The 21,677-nt window shown below is 34.4% G+C and overlaps 1 long non-coding RNA gene across 1 annotated transcript; it reads left to right on the plus strand.

The window, feature by feature from the left end:
* Positions 1-18,672: 18,672 nt before the first annotated feature.
* LOC143446978 (uncharacterized) lies at positions 18,673-20,737 on the plus strand. The gene is made up of 4 exons (XR_013113999.1): positions 18,673-18,761; positions 18,970-19,297; positions 20,040-20,173; positions 20,577-20,737. It is a non-coding gene; the product is annotated as an uncharacterized LOC143446978 (long non-coding RNA).
* The last annotated feature ends 940 nt before the right edge of the window (positions 20,738-21,677 follow it).

Raw genomic sequence — 21,677 nt, forward strand, 5'->3', positions numbered from 1 at the left:
ATGAGAAATGATCAACTGAATAATGATTATAACTTAGTCCTTAAACAATTTTGTGATACTTTACTTACATCATCTTCTACTCATCAATGCTCAGGCAAAGTTCCATTTACGTTTACGTAAAATGTGACAGATACAATATAAAAATAGCATATTATAACAATTTCAAAGCAGACTTGGATTTCAAAACGAAATGTTTCAATCCATTTTAAGATACTAGAAACGTCACGGGCACTGAATCCACCCTCAGCTAATTGTTTACTATCTTTAAATTTGCTTTGTGATCGCAGGCTTTGATATGTTTAACAATAATAACTTTACTTCAATCAAGACTTCATATAAATGGTTCTTAACCACAAGTATGCTTCCAGGTTAAATAAGACACAGATAAATTAGCATTGTTGTATAGCCAAGAACAGCTCTGTATGAAAAGAAAAGCTCAAAAAAGCACAGTATCAGACTAAAATGAGTCTAAATATCATATGTAGAATCTTTTCAATTCATATTTTGCTAATCTCAAGTTGCAAAACAAATGCTTTAGACAATTTTATTGTGAAATATTTTTCTAAGAATTCTCACCACCCTATCGCTTCTAAGTACAATAGTTGATCTGCAAAAAAAGCTTAGAATCTACCAGACTAATAAATAGCGACAAGTTCTTTCACTGGTAAAAATAATTTTTATAAAAAATTGTTATACACTAGCATCCACTGATTAAAGAGGTGTTTGCATGACTTTGTCTTACAAAGACTTTTGAAACCTATTTAAACCAATCAGACGGCAGCTAGATTAGTGTTGTTTTTTAACTTGTAAATTACCTAGCAATTGGCACATAGGCGTCATTGCCAAAAATATCCAGACAATGCGATTCTGAAAATTTTGCAGATAGTCCAAGGATAAAAATTATGATGCTGTACCAGAGCGCGATTTATTTTTTACCAGAGTTTTTTTATGGCAGTGCACATGCTACCTGCACTATAGGCAATGATGCCAATGAATTGGTGCATTTTAAAGTTTTGAGTCACCTGCAGAATTTAGATAAAAATTCAAACCAAAATGAGTGAAATGTGTGTTGTGAGCCATAAAAATCCACATTCAGATTTTGTTCAATGTAATGTGGGCTTGAGATTTGTCAATAAGATCCTGTATAAAAGAGCTTCAGACATGGGTAGTTGACATGTAAAACTTTAGAAAGTTCAATGCGGTGGTTTTCAAATAAAAGTGTTTATGATAACTTTACTGCTTATGGAGATAACTAAGTAATTGGTCCTTTTTTCGAGCCCATACGCCTCCTTACTCTAAACAGTTGAACGCTAAATAGTTTCACACAGCGTGTTTCACCTGATCGAGCAAAAGTTTTTTTCAGTTATATAGATTAATTTGCCTGTAGGAAGTGAATGTTGGACAGATATTGAGTAAGTTTGAAACCTATGCTCAAAGTTTCTGTAACTAAACTGAAACAAAGCATACAGAAGAAAGCATGGGTTAAATTTTTGAAAAGATGTTCTGGTTTACAACCCTAATTTTAAAAACCTAGCTTTGCCAATATCTAGAACACTTGACATGGATTGAGAACAATAGATTTTTTGTTGGTAATTAGATATAAATAATATTCGGTGTTTGTGGGTTAAATACAAAAATTTAATTGGGTGAGTGGTTTTTACCCAACCTACGAAGTTTAGCTCTAATACGGAGTCCTGCTAAATGATACAAGAGTGAATAATACATCGTCTGCTTATCAACACTGAAAACTAATTCAAAGTCATCATAAAATCTGCAAAATATTACATTTCCTGTATTAATTGGCATGGGTAATTATAATTGAAACGCAACAAAACAACATATAATTTAGGAATAACCTTATTTTACATAATTTAATCACGATTTCTGTAATACAGTTTTCAATTTTGTTAAATGGAAGATGTCCAAAACTCTCTTTTGGGTCAACTTATGTGTAAGGAATTTTATCTCATTGCTTTGTTTCCTTCTGTTGCATAAAATAATTTCCCAGTTTCTGTTAATGTCCCTAAAGCTGGTAAAATGCTTTTTTTCAAGGAGATGACATATGTATTAATTGCAAGATTAACAAAAACAGCATTTCACTGCAATTAGATGCACAAAGATTGTTATTTTACCAACATTGCAATTCATTCTGATCATAAAACATTCAAGCAAATACTCACCCATCCAGCATTGTAAACTGTCCTGACCACTCCACTCGGCATTCGCTAAGCATGTTGTGTCACTAGATGGCAGTGCAGTTCCATTCCAGTAAAATAAATCTCCTGTTGGGCAACTGAACATTCCACTGGCTTTATAAGTTTGAGATGATGACGTAATCACAACATCATAAGGAAGAGATGATGAACAATCTGGAGTAATTTTAACCAATTCTTTACAATATCTAATAATCAATAATTCAATAACCAAATCAATCCAACCAACCAATCATAATAATAACAATACCCAAAAATAATAATAATCTAATATCACATATGTATTTAACTAATATCATCACAAAACCTTCTTCACAATTGATTGTTTATTAGCTTTAGACCAAGGTAGTAAACCTTTCTGATGTCATGCCAAATATGTTCTGGGCACTGTGACATTGAAATTGTTGCATGACATATGTTTTCAACTCGGAAAACTTGGAAGTTGCTGCTGAGCCCAGAAAAAACTTTATGGTATCACAATGTTTATTCACAATTGTACGACTTAAACTCAGTGATCATTGAGCCGGCTTGAGACCCGGTTACCAAGCTAGCTTTTGTGCAAGTTCCAATTGTCACACATTTTTCATGTTATATGTTGCCTGAACTTGGAACTGTTCATCAGGATCACTGAAGAGGAACAAGCGTCGTCATATTTGTTCATACCTTGCTTAAGGGCATTAGTATGACATTGCAACAATGGACGATAGCGCCAATGAGAATTAAAACTTGGTTGCATTTTCAAGAGCCAGGCTCTGTATAACCACTCCGCTACAAAGCTAACCAAATAGCCGAAAATGAGGTAATTGGTTAAAACTGTGTTGTGTGAACATGTAGGCTAATGCAAGTGGTGACTATTGCTTATTGGCTTTCCATAGGTGGTAACCTACACTGTATTATGTTTAAATTTGACTATGCTGTAGCTAGGTTATTTCACTGTTGAAGTAAATAGGCTATAAAATAACATAACATAAAACACAAACAATAATTTGCTTTTCATAACAGTAGCTTTGTAAATCATCAAGTTTTTACAGTGGTAATGCAAGTTTTAGGGTTTTAAACCAATTTAAGGTCCATTGGTGATGTTTTATTTCACTGAATAACCGATATAATCGATATAATCGATTTCATTCACTGTAACAAAGTTTTTACCGTAGATATTAAGCATTTTTCTAGTACATTTTCATCTTTCTAGTACATTTTTTATTAATTTTTAAATTTAAATCCATCACGTTACAACATTTAGAAAAACAAGAAACAGTGGATGATGAAGAAGTAACCACTTCAAGTAGGAGAAAGACGACGAGGCTGAGTTGTAGTCGAGTGTCGAGTGCATCACAACATGAACCCTCAACAGAATTTTGTTCTTGCATCCCAGATAACGTAGTAGAAATGATACTTTGAGATCCAAACATGAAAATACAATCCAGTAGTTCCACAGATGTACAAGCAGTGTTTAGCATTTTCCAGCTCCTTAAAGCAACGATTCGCAGTCAGTGAGAAAAAGGTGTTAGGAGACGTGTTTCAAGTACTAGACTTCCATCCAGTTTGAAGGAATTTCTGAGAAACATGGACAACAAGTTTGAATTCACTGCATATCTAGCTAAAGAAGCAGTTAAAGTAACATATAAACCTGTCAACCACAAATTCTCTCAACAAAAGATGTTGCTGATTTACACAGTGGCTGGAGAGAGAGTACTAGTTTCACATGAGTCAAACATGAGAAAACAGACACCAGATTACTACCTCATGCATCAGATGTAGCAAAACAAGGTTTAATAAAAGTAATGATTTCAACAGTTGACGCTGTTGTGATGGTCTTAACTCTCTCCATGTACAATAAAATAACTCAGGACAAACTTTGGCACAGGAAAGTAAACTAGGTGCTTAGCCGCATATGGCATTTCTCATGTGTATGAATGCCAAAAAGCAACTGCTTTGTCTGTATTTCATGCTATAAATGGTGTGATCAGATATCAATCTTAGCGAGCAAAAGGAAAATGATAGCTTAGGAAACATGAAAGACAGATCGTTTTTACATTCTTCACCATGTTTCAGCGGATGAAATCGTATGACAAGTGATTGAAATTACACAGTGTTGCTCTATGATAGAATTAGTATCGGTACCAATATTGATGAGGCAAGGAAGAATCATTTCCCTGTTAAGGAAGGTCCATAGATATCCATCCTCCAACATCGTCAGCATCACTACACCATGGAAACTGGAGCTGGGGACATCGAAGTGAAAGCTATTTAGATGTTGGTTGCAATATGACAAAGACTGTAAATGTTTTAAAGCAGAAATGCCTAATACTGGGAAAGCAAGGAGTTAAAACGTGATCATGCTCAATAATTTCTTAAAACATTCTTTAATGAAAACTTCATTCATTCTACAATAAAGTCTGGTATTTCTATTTGAAAAGGTGAAAATTTGAAAAAGAATTAGATTTAGTTAACTTTGGTTAATTAACTTGGCATGAAATTTCATGATTTTACCACAAAACCAACAGTTTTTACATAAATCTAAAGGACTATTGAGATGAGTAGGGAAGACCGAGGATAGATGAGACGCTTTTTTTCCATTCTAATGTTTTTATATATGACGACAATGATACCTACTTTCAAATGTAGGTAAGATAACAAATCATGGCAACAATCATGCATGATGTGTCCATTATGGCTACAGTTTAACCTCTTGCTATGCCAGCTTCCAATGCAATCTAAGTATTTAAAATTCAGTCATTTACATAAATCTAAAACTTACCTTGCACTGTTCTAGTGATAGGACCTGGTGTGATTGTTATTGAGCATCTCACTTCAAAAGTTATATTCCCAGCAACAAGTGGTTGAGTGATTGTCAATGCTGTTATTATGTGATCTGTTCCATCAATTGTTTGTTCAGTGCAAGTGATGATGTCATATGTGCCTGGAGCTGGAGGGTCACATCCACCGAATACTCCTAAGTAAAACAAAGAACCACGTCCACTGTCCAGCTCTCCTCCATAGTACCAAGAACATGCATCAGAATTTGATGTTGGTGTTGGAAACTGAGCAGTTACAATGAGATTGTTGAAACCAGTTGCCAATGGATTGTACGGAGGATCAGCGCTGATTGTTGTGGTTGCTGCTGCTCTCAAAACACCTGATTAAAATTATTTCACAAAATTAAAATTTCTCGCTTCTTGATTTCTTAACATGGCTTTAACCGTACTTCATTTAAAACTTAATTTCAGCTGCCAGATTATTAAACCAGTTTACTTTACAAATCAGGGTAGAACTTAGTGGAGGGATGCGATTAACCTTCGCCGTAAATAATCAGGAGTTGGTCAGTTGCTCAGCCCCAACGATAAAGGCGAGTACAGATGTTGTTGGCCATTTACCTGAAATGGCTCAAGGCGATGTTTATGTTCATCACATAACCCTACAGGATTTAAAGTGAAGGGGCAAGTCCAAAAACAATTTGGCTTTAAATAGAAGAGTAGTTGTCAGTAAATATGCTGGTGAAAGGATTATTATTAATGTGTAGTGATTAAGCAGTTATTGCCAAAAATGTATCGTAACTTTTGCCTTGTATTATGATGGAGAGGGAGATGATTATGACATCACGATGTGAAAACAATATGCTTGATGACTGCAGTTTGTATTAGGTATGATAGGCTAGCTAAGTCATTTCGGATAGAATACACAATATAAAAAAATATGTCTAACGACTGGCGTTTTTTTAGGTATGGTAGTAGTGGTTGGCTAGCTAATGCGTTTTGGATGGAATGCGTCTCAATAGATAGGAGATTTGTAGCAAGTAATGTTTATTTTCAGCATAGGACTGTCACAGACGAAAGCACATAAACTGGTAAAGCATTCTTGTTTTTATCGCAGTTACCAGTACCGGACTATGATAAAGCCAGCAGCACTGCAGTGTAGGTTAGCATTTATATTAACCAATTCAAATACGACAATAGTAAACTAGTTTAGGCTTATTTAATGCAAAATGTTGTTGTTATACACTTAAGTATCCTGTAATTATATCGATTGCTATTTACTTGTCAGCCACACAAAACAATCTATTCATACTTGATCGAAATACCCAAGTCATACCTATTGCTTCTTTAAATGTGACTTAATCAAAACTACCATTTTCTTCATAATTAAGTTGTGATAATATTATGATAATAATTAATGTAACATAAAATTGTGTACGACATAGAATTCTCGTCTATCGAATCAGCGAAGCATAACACTGCGTGACGTAATCGATTGCCTAACGTTGTAATGGAATGATTGGTTATTGTTGTTGAACTTGACTGTATCAGTCACTCCAATACAATCTTTGATTGTCTGAATGTTTATTATCTTCGATATAATGAGCCTCAAGGTCGTTGTTTGCTTAATCAATCCTAGACTCGATTGCTCAGCTAAAAGCTGATTGTCTTGTGAAGCCGACAAGCAAAGTTGTCTGACTTGACACTGAGCTTATCTTAAGTTATACTGTTCAGTAATTTGCACAAATTTGTAGATTGTATAAACTGGTTATATTGTTTCTTCTTTATACGATTACAAATTGACAGAACATTGGCACATCAACAGCACTTCATCCAACAGTTAATGTTTTAGCATTTTGGCTTAGCTATATTCAACTGTATTAAATTACTGTTTGCTGGAGACTACCAAACTTGATTGAAAGAATATACGCTGACACACTGGCAAACTGAACGCATGCGAGAAAGGCACAAATATTACGTCACAACAATAGTACAGGAAGTTATTGTGATTCGTGTTACGCTTTGCTAAAACGACACATAAGTACGAGAATTGTAAATCTTACACAACCTGTATTTCACCTTTGGTTATTAATTATTATCATAATATTATCACAAAGTGATAAATTTGTGTTTTTGCCACTTATTTATGATAATAACTACTTAACCACTACATATTATTAACAATCCATTGTCCAATATATTTCCCGACAACTACCCTTTGAATTAAGGCCAACTTATTTATTGACTTCAAAGATTTAACTCAGATACACGCTTGTATCACAACCAAACTATCCTCAAAATTTATCATGATTGTATAACAGGCTCTATAGCGATTTTGCAAACAAACAAACTAATTCCCATAAAAAAGGAATCTACTTGACAAGGCAATAATTTTAACAAATACGATAAACAAATGTACAAACCATATATTATCATCAGACAATGAAGATCCAAGTCCAACTTCATGGCTTCTACTTTAGATGGACAACTTCGTTATTAGCAGATATTAAGTTCTTCATTTTCAGTGGTTAGTAAAACTTAAAATACACAAAAGTTATTCAATAATGAACTGCTATAATAACAATATATATAAAATTTAATCTAAAACTATGCATTACGGAAACTACTGGAAATAATGCGATACACCAAACAAAAATGCTAAACTGAAAACATCTTGATTGGAAGCAAAATTTTATTCTCCTAAATAGCATATTCTACAAAACTCTTGAATGGCAGCCATTAACAAAATTTCCACACTTCTTGTTAATTATGAAGAAAATTGTGAAATAAAAATGCAATAAAATTTTTTAAATATATAATAAAGTTGTTCATTATGTGGAAGATGTTTATTGCTAAAATAATTTTCATTTGCTGCTGCAGTATTAGCCTTGCCCGATAACTGATAGTTGCCGGATAGTTAGCCTTGCCCGATAGTGGAAACTGTGGTACCTGCACGCATGAGATTCATCAAAGTTTGCGCCAAAATTTTTCATCTTTACGCCAATTTATTACAAACAAAAACAACGAAAAAGTTTTTGTTTGAACTTGAAATTATAATTAAATAAAACTAAGAATTGAAGTTTCAGTGCACGCCATTACATCTTTGCACGAACAAGTTCTCGTTAAAAACTGTCGTACTTTCTAGTCGGGGCCTAACCTGCCCCACCTCAAATTTTAACATTCTGACCCCGTTCACATTAGCATTGAGCCCAAAGTTTTTACCTGGAAAAAAACATATTTAACTTGGGGATTGGGATTCCATTGTTAAATCAATTCAATCAATTATTTTATTAATTGAATTGAATTCCCTTTAAACATTTTTGAAAAACTAACAACCTAATCCAAGTATGGCTGCACACTACAGGCTATAAAGTGTGCAACTATTTTTGAAGAAAAGATAAACACCTTTTCAAAAAAATACGGCCGGAAAATTCTTTAAAAAATGTTTGCTGATGTCTTACTTACAAGAAAATCAAACAAAACACATTTCAATTATTAAACCTCACTATAAGTCTAAGGTTTTGGCTTGGGTAAAATCCCCTAATATAGTTCTTTTGTTTGTTAAGTGGAGTTTTAAGCTTTTGAACGTGGTAAGGAGGTAAAAAGTTCAAAAGCAAACTTTTGCCAAATTAGTTTTGGGTGATACAGAAAGTGTTTAGTTTATGTAAAATAAAGTTTTTAAACAGGAGCAATGAGCATATTTATGCAAATTTAGATAAGTTAAAAGCCTTTCTACTCACCAATCACCATTCAGAATATCAAAATGAAAATTGTTATGCTCGAGTGATTTTGATCCTATAAGCCACCAAATCTTATGAGCTTTTTTCCACAATTTGAAAGGGGAGACTTTCATATTCTGAATGGTGAGTTAAACATCTACCATTTTGGATAGGTCCAATATAAACACATGTTAATTTATATTTAATACATTTGTAACAATTAAACTTGATTAATTGAGGTTTGTGATTAAAATATGGCGAGGTGAGTTGTTTCGTTGAACTGGAAAACAGATCTGACTCCTGACTCCAAAAGGCTGCTGCTATGTAGTACGCAATCCTCGTTCATACGTTAAATAAGTAGCAAAGAATGGCAAAGAATGGCAAACGAACATGGAATGGAAAAATCACGATTTCACACCAAACATGGAAGTAACTTGAGGGCACCAACCAGCGACAAATAAGAAGTACTTTATGACTGTTGCACAAAGCTCAGCTTTTCCGTTTGACCTTTTTTGCCAAAGCGACAGACGAACTATGTTGAGATTAGTCAGTTACGAAGCCAGGCTAATAAGTTGTTTCAGCAACAAAGTTGACAAAACTTTATTTTCAGTCACTATGAAACGTCAACAGTGTCCACATACATAGAAGCGAACAACTTACTGCAAACCACTTTCATTTTAAATGCCGTTTATGTATGCTGACCAAACTTATATAATTATATCTTGAACATTCGTTGTTTCACAACGAAATGTGTTGAAATATTGGAAAACTAAAACACAAAACAAAAAAACATTTGCTAAAATATTAACTGAAATCCGTTTTACATTTCTACTGCATCTAAGTATTTGTTACAAGCAGTTGAGAACTATTTGAAAATCTTTCATTTCTCAACAATCACCAAGAAAGACTTTCAGCAAATCTTAATGAAGTCATTCACCAAGCTACCTTCATTTGTTTTGCTTTTTGAATAATTTGTAACATGACTAGTTGAGCCAGATAGCTACCACGCGTTTGAGCTCTGAGACAATCGTCACTTATCTCTTAATCACTTCCTTGTATGATATCTCTGTTTATTTCCGCCTACACCACCTACAATTAAACTACACGTCTGCACTTATGCTGGTGTCTTTAACAATAATAGTGTAACTTTGTAAAATATACGTAGAAGCAAAATATAAAAAGCACTTCCAAACGAAAGTTGTTCATGAGTTGCTAAGTTTCGTTTTAACAACGTCATAAACTATTTCCTTACCAGGTTGAATATGTCATTTTATAACTATAGTGCGGCCGTAATTGTTTGAGCGAAATGTTTTGGCAACTTTATTAAACATCTTGGTAGTAATCTTGCAATAGTTTGTCCTGTGCGGTTTCAAACGTGCAGGCAGTGGACTTGGCATGGTACATGTTGCACTCCGTCACTCAGACATGACATGGTTTGCGGTGTGGTCGCAGAGTTTGCCACTTCTCACTTATGTCGAGTTGAACGATCTGAGGTTGGCAAGTTATTGAATATTGTGTTATCGATTAGCTTGAAGAAAGAGCTATTTGGTTTAGCCCGAACGGCCTTTGAGAGACTCCGATTTATTGTCTACAGTGCTTAATACAAATCGTCAGACTTCAAACTTCTTTGAATATCCAAATATGCTTATTGGTCCAATACAATAGATAGATAAATTAGATTGATACTACAACAATATTGTTTCAAATCAAAGTATGTGAGCTTCTGAACATGCTTTCAATCACGGTGTCAAAAGAAAATTACTGCTCATAACCGGATTCAAAATTGCGATGAATTCACTGGTCAACAAATTTTTTTTTATTTTTTGTTGCATGAGATTTTTTAACTGATTCTACACAATTTTGGGATGCTGATTTCAAATCTGCAATCAGTTTCTTTATGCATGCTCTAGTTTTTATGCAATCGAAAATTAAAATTTTTTCGTTTCTGGCTTATATTTAGTGTGCGCTGTCTGTATGGTACAGTACCAGTGTTTCAGATAGAAGCTTTCAGCTGTTTTAAGTTGTAGCCTACTGCTGTTTAAGGGCGTTTGAAGAAGCTAAGCAGTTTGATTATAGTGAGGTATTGCGGATAGATGCTGTAGGATAGGTTATAAGCTCTATTTTACACTCGTAAATGCAAAAATAAACCTGATTCATTTTGTTATATCAGTGTTGTGTACACTCCTTTTTCGTCAAAGATGAAGTATAACATCGTTCGTGAAGCCTGCCTACAGAGCTTACTTTGGCATCCATCTTGGCGATCAAGATAAGAAATGGTCTCCACATATTGTGTGCCATAGCTGCGAACAAATGCTCAGAGACTGAACAAAAGGAAAGCGGAAGATTCTGCCTTTTTGCATTCCAATGGTGTGGCGTGAACCCCAAGATCACACGACTGACTGCTACTTTTGCATGGTAAATATGAAAGGTGTTGGCAGGAAGAGCCGACTAATGCTTTCTTATCCAAGTATACCATCAGCTATACGACCTGTTCCGCACTCTGATAGATTCCCTTCTCCAGTCTTTAGTGGTTTTACATTTTCTGAAGATGAGGAAACTGAATCGGAAAGGGAAGAGGTTATGGAAATGGAGTATAGGCCTGAAAGAACAGATACAGAATCTGAACACTCTTCTGGTGAAACCAGAGTAGCTGTTCAGCAGTTTAATCAATCAGAACTGAATGACTTAGTACGTGATTTAGATTTGTCCAAGTAAGAAGCTCAGCTCTTAGCCTCCAGACTCAAGGAAAAACAGGTTCTAGATTAATCTGTAAAGGTTTCCTTTTTTCGAAAAAGAGAAGAACTCTTTCTTCCCTATTTTTCAGAGGAAAATATGCTGGTATATTGCAACGACATACCTGGTCTTCTCGAACAACTGGGTATCTCCTCGTATGATCCAGAACAATGGCGATTGTTTTTGGACAGTTCCAAGCGCAGCATCAAGTGTGTCTTTTTACACAATGAAAATGTTTATGAAGCTGTTCCAGTTGGTCACTCCACTGTCTTAAAGAAACGGCATGATGACATCAGAATTGTTATGGATTTGCTCAGATAACATGAGCACAACTGGATCATTTTTGTTAACCTCAAAATGGTTAGTTTTCTCCAAGGTCAGCAAAAAGGATACACTAAATTTTTATGTTATCTATGCATGTGGGACAGCAGAGCACGTGAAAAACATTGGACACAGAAGGAGCGGCCCTTACGTGAAACATTTCAAGTTGGCATGCCTAATGTAACGCACAACCCAATCGTAAGCAGAGACAAAATTGTTTTTCCGCCCCTGCACATCAAACTAGGTCTCATAACACAGTTTGTTAAAGTTATAAATCCTGACAACGAGTCCTTTCCTTTCATCATCTTCTTTACACTTTCCCTGCTTTATCAAATGATAAAATTAAAGCAGCAAACTCAAAAAACGTACAAACTTTGCCATCATTCTTTTCAATGTCATTTTGCAAAAAAAAATCGCTTATTACATGTATTTTACCAGCAAAAATGTTTTTTTCAAACATTTTTTCAAACATTTGGTGCCTAATTGTCTGTAAATACAAATGCTAGTGGTAACACAATAATTTCTGGGAACCTATTTTTGTTTTGAGGTTGGTTATTCGACTATAAGCAAGAACGTCATTTGACAAATCATGTAATTTTCATAAAATTTGAATTGAGTAAATAAAAAATAAAAAAATCGCAATTTGCGAAAAATCTAGACCTTGCAGAAAAGAACTAAGGTCAGATTCGGATTCAGCGCCCCCAAATTAGGTAAAAACAAGTGTTGGTAGAAATGCAACAAAAATTTTGTTGACCAGTGTTATTCTTTCTACGTCAACTTCCAAGCCCACGCAGTGGCAAAAGATAAGGCTAACTAGAGTAAGATGAGATAACCAGAGCAAATTGGCAAGGTTCATAGCAATGCAAGTGGAACTGATTCTACGTTGAAACGTTGACCGCTACACACTTTTATAATCATATTAATAGTCTGCTCATGTCGTTCATGTCCAAAGGTCCTATATTTCAGTCCGGGCCATGAAAGTGCTTTTTTAACAAAATATACGTCATAAAGAGATGGTTTTTTAAAATAATTTGCCATTAACGTTTTATATTTCTCCATCATAAAGTCCTTCGATGATTTCATAATTTTTTTCTCCTCTGGTGTTTTCATAATTTGTTGCCTAAAACAAGAAATTGAATCATTATTAATCAAACGACTGATGATACTGCTGACGTCATTACTACTTGTCTTATAACCTAACCTTTGATTGACGTTTAATATTGTAACCTCAACAATTTTGTAGAATGATGCTATATACCAACAGAATATTATGATGATTTTAGTTTTACGATGATAATGTTATACTCAAGAACACAATAATGTCATACAAATAAATTCAAAAATACTGTAATTTTGTATTTGTAAAAGTATATAAAATAAATTCAGGTTTTACCAGAATATTTTCTAAATTACAACATAGACAAAATTCAAACAGACAAAAAAATAAAAATTTTAGAAACGAACCGTAGTTTGTCGATCACCAACGTTCACTTCCAAGTAGCCATTTTTGTCTGTTAATATAAACCTGATTTTTAAAACAATGGCGGAGTAAGTATATTTATGAAATATTCTACAAAATCGGCGAAATTTTTGTGATATAAACTAGAAATGGTCGTTTTACGTCTTTATTAATAGACATCATATTTTATTACAACAGCGTGAACTAATTTTTCAATGAACTTATAACTTATACTTTGTAGTTGTTGGAAAACCTTTACGTTTTTTTAACATAATGTTCCGAGATACCTTCCTCAAGCTTCTCTAGGTTTTCATTAGCTGCGTTTGTTTCTTGTGTCTGCAAGTCATGTATTCATTTAAATGTATGTGCACACGCTTTATTGTGCACACAATGCACTTTTTGTATGCAATGCAATTCACTTACAATTATGCAATTACATTAATTTGTAATGCAATTCACTTTTTTTTGCACACAATGCACTTTATTGTGCACTTTTATGTGCACACGCTTTATAGGCATAAATAGAGTAGCTCATTCTTTAGGTGACTGTTTTTATCCTGAGGGTAGCATCGGTCGCCGAGGGCTTTCAGCGCGTAGACGAAATTCCGCGCGTCTTCCTGAAGCAGTTGCACACGTTGAATCAACTCCAAGCGCAAATTGTGAGAAAATTCTGCGCCGTTGATTGCTTCGGAAGCTCGTTCAACCAATTTGTTGCAAGAGATATTGCAGATATTTTTGTCCTTCCCTTGGATCTTCCATTTCAGGTTTTTATCGGTTTACAAAGGTTTACATCGTCGGATGCTTCGACGCTGCTGCAATAAAAATTAAAAACTTTGAAAATTCGGCGAGATCATCACCTGAATTGAAGCGAGGTGGTGTCATCATCAGGTTGAAAGCCATATCCGGTTAATGAGACTTGAAATCTCTGGAGTGGCGGTAGATCCTGACGCGCTCGCCACTTTGTTACAGATTTTCTTCTGCCAGCTACGTTTTCTACCGCTTTCACAGCCTACTCAAAACCAATGAACGTTGTGCAATGCAGCTTGATTGTATTCTCATGAGAGATTAAAAACTCATCTCCGTTTGGGGTTAAAGTTACGAACAGACATTTATAATAAGTTGATAAAAAAAACAGCAAAAGCAGATCCGAGAGATCAACAAAAAGGACAGGTTATCACTCTGAACACTCGAACGTGACTGCTTCCAAAGGCTACCTTTTCTCAGGAAGGCAACTACTCACGCCTGAAGCAAATGCGGGACACCAATCGAAAAAGGTCACGCAATAATTACGCGTTCCACCAAATCGAAACACTGAGGCGCTAAAAAGAATACAATCAAATAAGACAGTGGACAAAATAAACCAGGGTGATAACTAACAGAATAAAAGCTAACTGATAATTAACTAACAAAATAAAAGCGTGGGAAAACACACAAAAAACAAATAAACAACGGTGCGAAATATTATTTTGCCACACTTATGTAAAACTTACTTGTTGAATTCATAATTCATAAAAATGTGTATATGTGTAATCTCACTTGAGAATGAAAGTTTGATTTGTTGTTTTCGTGTGGAACAAAAGACAAACTGTGTGTCTTTTTGCTGTGATTTAGCTAATTCGATTTCAATGCACTTTGGACGATACATTTTATCAAGTAGAAATTACATTTGAAAACCTCATATTTCACGTAAATTTAATGAGTAAAATGATCCCGACAAAATTAAAATGCAGTTTAAAGCAGCAGTTCAAATGGATGGAAACTCTGATAGAACGTATACATGGGTGAGCTCTATCCTTGATATTTTACAATAATTGACTGGTATGGTTTCTACTACATCTGCTTGTTATGATAAAGCACTTGCGAATATCAATCTCTTTTAAAACAATTATACCTTGTACATTTAACTGAAGTGAAGCATAAAGCAAAACAAATGAGATACTGACAGTTGAACCATCCTCACTGGCAAGTAACTCTCGTATGATAAGAGTGGTTGTGAACTGGTCTGAAGCAAAGACACCAACTTTGCAAAAACAGAACCACTTGCTAAAGGTTTTAAAATAATCAACCAACTCAGTTTCCGGTTATCAGACGAATCAACAACCAAAAAGTTAAAAGTCCTTTTCCAAAGACAACAACATTGCCCATGTAATGTACAACCGGAACCTAATATCTATTGCAAAGGTTTGCAACCCGTGATGTGTCGAAATATTGGAAGGAGTTTGTAAAAAAATTGCAAAAACTTGTTTGAAAATTTCTATTTTCCTGCTTCATTTTTGCTTTCTATTGACTTTATATAAAGCTAGACACGGTTATAATTATTCTAATTATTAAATTATAATTAATTGACGTCAACGGGGCATAATCCCGGCATGAAACCAAACTAAAAATACATAAAATGGGTTTTACGCTGTAGAAGTAGAGAAATTTACTGAAATATTTTGAGACAAAACTTTGTCACTGTATGAAATGATATGCGTATATTTTACGTTTACCAATTACTTTTAAATACGGATTTAGAAATGAATTTAACACCGGTTAATAGAATCAAACTGGGGGAGGAATGTAATGATTTACAAATACTATGCCTATCATATGCGGAGTCATTATTTATTGCGACTGCAATTATGTTGCTGTTGCTCATATGCATTACGTATCTTGTCACGTTATTACGTTTTCATTTGATTTCCGTCAATTACCATTGCTCTACAAGCGCAGTCAACACTTGCCTTGGGACATGAAAAAGCTTTCTTTGACGCTTTCGACTGCGATTTCGTTTTTTTAACTAGTTTACTGCTTTTGAGCAGCCTATTATGTTCATTCAGCAATGTATTGCATTGTTATCTAGCACGGTTATCTTATTTTCTTGTCCCTAATTGTTGGCTTACCAAGCTTTAAAGACATCACGAGTTCTAGCTTGTTGTTTACAGTTACAACTATTTTGTACAATGCAGTAGTTGACTGAAATTCTGAATTTATGAACGTCTTTTCGTTTTTTCTTCGATTAATTATGTATGCTCTGTATCTGGTTTCAGTGAATCTGCATTTAGCAGGACATGCGTATTTATGGCGTCATAATGGTAACCTGTGTGTTTTTATATGATTTGTTTTTTTTCATTTTTATAGTTAAATGTGAAGAAGCAAGCCTCAGATGCGAAAGTTAGTGTCGATACATTAAAGTAAACCTTTGCGGTGCTATCCAGTTGTCATACTGAATATGAAAGCATCGAGGTCAGTACGGTTTTGTAGTGATAACATACTTTGATATACTTTGATAGAGAAATAGCAATAACACTAATTTTGATAGAAACAAACGAGACACACCAATACTATCTCGTTCGGATTGAATAAAGACTTCGGATTGAATAAAAGTGACTTACTCACACCCTGGCAAAGAAGACCCAACTATAAAAAAATGAAGTTTCAAGATCGCTTGCTCCAACATCAAACCGGGCATCAGATATGTTCATCTCTTCCTGGTACTTACAATGCATCATTGTTAATGTATGCATATTCAGACAAACTGATCAAACCATCTGGCTGGACATGAGTGATGTCACATTTTCCCATCCGATTTGTGGGAATTATTGTCGATAACTACTAATATGTTTGCGATCATCTGTGTCAACACAATTTTTTCGTTCCCCACATTGACGACGAAAAATAAAATAAATGAATGAATGATATAACTGTAACACGTTACAAGAACGAAACAACTAAAAGCAGTATAACCGGGTCGGAGAATTCAACCAAGTGCGTACACTAATAGTGTTTAAACTACAGTAATTACTCATGTCGCACTGATAATAATCAGCTCAGCGCAACCAAAAATATCTGCAAGGAATGATTGCTTGTTGCTGGGCTTTGGCATTCATTCTTATGTTATTCGTATCGTCATATAGGCCTACTACCTTGACGGTAATTGTGCTATTCCCGTTGAATATTAAGTCTGATTCCTACATTGTTGTGTTGCTACTCTCCTTGTCTGGTGTTTACCACCAAAAGTGCTGCAATAACATATTCACTTAAGGAAAGGGGAAGACAAACACTTGAAGACTTTATTAATGGGCTTATGGGGTCAAGTTAATATTTACTCTATAAGTTGTGGGAAGAAATCACCTGCCCGACTTTAATATTTTATGATCGTTTGGAGCCAGCTGTCCTTAACTCTACCAGCCAAAGTGTACGTGATGTAGCGGCAAGAAAAACAGTAGCAATGAATTTAGAACTTTGATAATAATATTTTGATGCTTTAATTCAATAATAATGCAATGCAACAATGCAATATTGTAGTACTATATAAGCCATCAGTTCAAAATTACGCAAAAGCAGAAGGATGCATCATATCAGCAAATTATAAGATTCTTCACTCAAATCATATTTACTGTATACAATATATAGCGCTCAAAATATCTTATAACTGGTGCAAGCTTTTACTGTCTTATCTATGGTAAAAGATTAGAAATTGAAGATTTACGTGATTTGTGTTCGAATAATACTTCACATTTTACTGACAGAGTATAACTTGGACAGTATTTTATAACCTATATTTTTTTCCTTTCGTTTATTTTTTCATTCTTTTAAACTGCATTCTTTTCACGTGCAACGATTTTCCAGTTAATGTAGTTAATGTTTGATCCTTTTTACAAATATTTTTTTGCAGAATTTAGTCTAGACACAACAACTTATCCTAACTTATCCCATGCTGGCCATAGTGTAAAGCATGCTTCATGGGAACTTCACCTTCGAGTTTTTTAAGACTGTATTTGCTCCGCCTCCACGTTTCACATTTATCTGTGAAAAACAGCGTCCACATGATTCACGTTTTACCTAACACACTGCAAAATGCAGATATTGCAATTGAACGTGGGAAAAAATGATGATCCAGTTTCCGTTTCTAGCGAAGCTATAATAAAGTCAACAGTACTTATAATGAAGACCATTTTTCTAAATAATTTTGCTTTATCGAGCGCTTTTTAAATGTCATTTTTGAAAAAAGCAATTGGTTTAGAGATTTTATCAAGCAAGATTTGGCAACTTTTGAGTTACGTATTACTTTATTTTTTTTCTAGGTAATCTCTGTTATAAGTTTGTTTAAGCTTACATAAAATTCAATGTTATAATACACATCAGTGCCCAACACCATTTATTGTAGTGAAAATTGTTTTCGGCCCAAACGATTTTTTTGCAGTAAGATCCACTTCACCTTAATATTGGCCATAATTATTATTGCAATTGAAGGTATCACTAAGATTGGCGTGTTGCTTTTAGTTTGAAATACGCAACCATTCAATTTGCTAGGATAAGCTTTAAACTAGTAAGTTACAAAAGTCTAAAACAGTTGCATGATGATGACGTAATAAGTAATTCAGAAAAGGAATAAAGACAGGTGTGTTATGTTATACCATCGTGGCGTAAAATATTTACAATCCTCTGAAATATATTTTAAGTCCTTCATTTTGTATTTAACAGGTGTTCTACGTCTAGGAAACTAACTTTGTAAATATATTCATACCTATTACATGTGTTATGCAAGTCAATGTTATTTCTTTGTTCTTGCTTGGTACGTATTTTATTTATATTTGTATAACTTTAGTGAGTTTTCAAGATTGTTATGTATTTGTAATACAAGCAATAGAAGAATGTGGCAGTAGAAACTGCTTCAATAGGACCATGACAATTATGTCTAGCCACTTTTTTAGTTGTTATAAATTCTTTGATATAGTAGTGAATGTTTGGCTTTATTTAATTATAATCGAAACAAATTTCAGTTCTGTCATGGAACATTCATTTCTGCAACGCTCAAACTTTTTCATCACTTGCACCATCTAATGCAATGCAAGCAATTGGGTCTGATGTTGACATCACTACAACCGTGACCACATCACCTCCTTTCGGAGCAATATGGAGAATTGATGGTGTAAACAAGAATTAATGATAAATATCTTTAGTTTGCCGTAGCATTTCAAGTTCATTTCAGTTTTGTTTTTAATGTTTGTTTAAGATTGTTGTTGGAACTGCATCTGTTAACTGTGCTGGAACTGCTACTGCTGGAGCTGTTAAGACAGGAACTATTTATGAAAGTAGAGTTGATATAAGGTCTGTATGTATATTGCCTTTGCCCTTTAGCATAGTTCATTGTTTCCCAACTTATTTGAACTCCAGACGCACTAATCTACCCAAAGCAATGAAATGACACACATTCAAGCCCTAGCTCTAGCTATTCGAAACTTGTTTACCTGACATCCAGTCATTGCCGGTCTCTTTATTAAGTGTGTCGAGGTGGTTATAACTTCATATACACCTACGTAACAAAACAATGCCAGTGCTTTCAAGACTGAATTGCGCAGGATGTGTAGATCAACATCTAGTACAAAAATTATTTTGTGACAGTTTTGTTTAGCGATAGTGGAGGTAAGTGGATGCGAGTTTAAGACGCGATTGTAATTTAAAAACCACGCACTTGTGCGTTGAGACACATCGTTTGAGAACCTCTTTCGTGGGTCATTTTGTATGGTGGGCAGTCGCATATTAGGAACATCTAAGGGGATGTTCTACCAAAATTTGATAACTTGGGATGCTTCATATTTTAAAATTTTTGCTGCTTCACCCGTAAGATCGGGTGTTGTTGGGTCTTATGAATGTGTTGTCTTCTTTATGGCGTCTTAAGGCATTGCACGTAATTCATATCACAAGTTATTACTTTTTTAAGATTTTGTAAATGTGTCACCAAGAATAGAATGGTTGTTGTATTATGCTGCTCCATGTGCTAACGAAATCGGAAAATAAAAATCAAAAACAACGTTTTTGGAGTTTGTACTAAATGCAAATATCTATATAGTGCCGGATCCTTTGCTTCAAACCAATACACCACTGTTCTTACCATACAAGGATTGCTTGCCAGTGAAGATGGTGTAACTGTTGATGTTGGAACTCCTGGTATTTACGACACTTCACTCAACTTAAATGTACAAGGTAAGATTTCATTTGCAGCAAAAGAGTAAATAGTCTTCACTTAGACGCAATACCAATATATGTCCCTAATTATTATATCACTGGTTGCAATTTAATACCACATGTATTGGGAGATGCCCTGCACTATACACATCACAATGCAACATAATTTGCATGCAATGTTTTCAGAAATTTTTGATCCCACCTTGTAGTAACATTATCTGAAAACGAATTGCAAATGTAAGAATTTCGACATTAATTGATCTCGAACCTTATCACCAAACCTATTCTTTAGTTATTTTTTTTATCTATTCAGAAAGCAGTTCAATATTGGGTACCAATATTTCTTTCATTAATAATATTTTATTTAATAGTATTTGGTATTTATCTTGGATATTTCAACATGCAATCTCTATTATTGCAGAATGCAGTTTAAACACAACAGCTTACCCCAGTCTCAACTTCACATGCGATGATTCTCCATGCGAGTTCAACTCTGCTGGAACACTCTCGTGTGCTGAAGGTTACACGACAAATGATGTAAGCACAACCTCAACCACTTGCCAGGCTAATGCAACATTGACCAATTTAGATGTCCTCATGTGCATCAATCTGTGTTCGTCGTGCAAATTAAGTAACTGAATGGAAGTGCCAAGCTGAATATTTCTTTGGCTCTAGTGATAAAATGGCTTTAAGCGGTGTTAGTGTTAGTGTTAGTGTTAGCGGTGTTAGTGTTAGTGTTAGCAATAAACTTATTAGTTTTAGTTTTTGCGTTGCCATAAAGTTATGAATATGATTATTTAGTTAAAATTTACAGCGCATGGGTGAAGGTTGTGAAAATGGTTTATGTGTGAGTGAAATAGATTTAATGTTTAATTTAATGTTAGTAACTGATGGAATTTGTTTTTCAAGAATGTGATCTGTATTAATACAAAGTAATGTATTTAACAACAACCACTTGGCAAGTTCAATGTAACATAGTAAAGTTTCTTGTTGTTGTGTTTTTGCAGCTGACAGCAAATATTTTAGTATTTTCAATTATAATGTTTTCCTTTTATTTTCTGGTCACCTGCTTGGAATCAAATGCAACACAACAATTTTACATTTGCCATTTAATTTTGCATCAAAATACATCTTTAAGCGATCAACATCAGCAAACGTGTATTAGTTATACAGTATAATCTTATTTGATATTGGTGGTGATTTCATGTAAGTTGTAATAGCACTATCTCCAGTTTGGTCAAACAAATTATGGTAACATTTATTTTGTGGCGTGAAAGACCACAAAAATACTCCACAGCCCAAAATTATTTAAATTCTTTGAAAAACTTGGACATTTTCCTTTAATGTTATTTTACTTTTGCGAGAGCCTGCATGTTATGTTTCAAACAATGTCATGTTGGTTTGTGCACATTACACTCGACGCGTTACCGAGAAGGTCATTTGTGGTTCCGTGAACTACTGAACATTGAAGTATAAATGTAGTTGACGTTCATTCTGTTTGCTATCTGGGAAGAACAAACAA

The sequence above is a fragment of the Clavelina lepadiformis genome, chromosome 2, assembly GCF_947623445.1.
Source record: "Clavelina lepadiformis chromosome 2, kaClaLepa1.1, whole genome shotgun sequence".
NCBI classification, from domain to species: domain Eukaryota; kingdom Metazoa; phylum Chordata; class Ascidiacea; order Aplousobranchia; family Clavelinidae; genus Clavelina; species Clavelina lepadiformis.